The sequence below is a fragment of the Mustelus asterias genome, chromosome 12 (assembly GCF_964213995.1).
Source record: "Mustelus asterias chromosome 12, sMusAst1.hap1.1, whole genome shotgun sequence".
Classification (NCBI taxonomy): domain Eukaryota; kingdom Metazoa; phylum Chordata; class Chondrichthyes; order Carcharhiniformes; family Triakidae; genus Mustelus; species Mustelus asterias.
In genome coordinates, this window is record NC_135812.1 from 107848205 (window position 1) to 107849546 (window position 1342).

Here is a 1342-nt window from a genome sequence, read left to right on the forward strand (position 1 = left end):
CATCTAGCACTTATTCAAGTACTGGTAAAATTCCAACAGTGGCAGGTAGGCAACTGGTACACCATCTCCCCCATCACCTGATTGAATGGCCTCTAACCAGCTGCCAGTCTGTTCCTGAGGGGGCAATAAATTCTGGCTAATACATCCAACAGACACATAAAAGCACAATCAGGATAGGACCATGAAGGAATACACACGATAGCATCACGGAGGTTGGCAGTGAAGTGGCCTATTAAATAATTCATTTGCCTCAGGGTTTACCAGGGAAACTAACATGGTAGATTTAGAAGATAGGATAAAAAAAATATAAAGACATTGAGTGGAAATCTGATTTCCACTCCATCTGACGAAGGAGCAGCGCTCCGAAAGCTAATGGTATTTGCTACCAAATAAACCTGTTGGACTTTAACCTGGTGTTGTTAAAACTCTTACAATTATTTCCAAGTCAAATGGTGAATGGCTTGGGAGGGACTTGGAGGGTCTCGTTTGGGACTTGTGTGAGAACTGTTGTCCAGGTTGGAACTTGTGTACCTCAGAAGGAGAAACCCTTTGGTTTAATTACCATACAAGAATAGGAATTGTTGTCATTGTATGACATATATTTGCTGTTGATGATGTGATCATATCAGCTTGTGGTTTTAATTTATCATTGTGTCATAATATTCAAGCTATTAACCTCTAAAAGAGGCTGCTGTTGACTATCTACCATGTCAAAGGGCTTGCCATGGTTTTGTGTCAAGATTGGACTAGTTGGACCTATTGACCTGTTTCTGTACTGAAAATACGTTGTACCTCCTGGAACACTGTGCAATATAAATGTTCTTGAGTAGCTTTAGGCATGTCTAGCATCTGTGAGGAGAAAGATTAAGCAAGTAGTTTCAGCTTGAATTATAATGTTATTGGACCATAAGATGAGAAATTCAAGTTCCCCTCCAAGCCATTCACCATCTGACTTGGCAATAATCGCCATTCCTTCACTGTCGCTGAGTCAAAATTCTGCAACTCCTGGGGCGGCACGGTAGCACAGTGGTTAGCATTGTTGCTTCACAGCTCCAGGGACCCGGGTTCGATTCCCGGCTTGGGTCACTGTCTGTGTGGAGTTTGCACATTCTCTTCGTGTCTGCGTGGGTTTCCTCCGGGTGCTCCGGTTTCCTCCCACAATCCAAAGATGTGCTGGTTAGGTTGATTGCCCAGGTTAGAAATTGCCCCTTAGAGTCCTGAGATGCGTAGGTTAGAGGGATTACTGGGTAAATATGTGGGGGTAGGGCCTGGGTGGGATTGTGGTCAGTGCAGACTCGATGGGCCGAATGGCCTCTTTCTGTACCGTATGATTTCTATGATT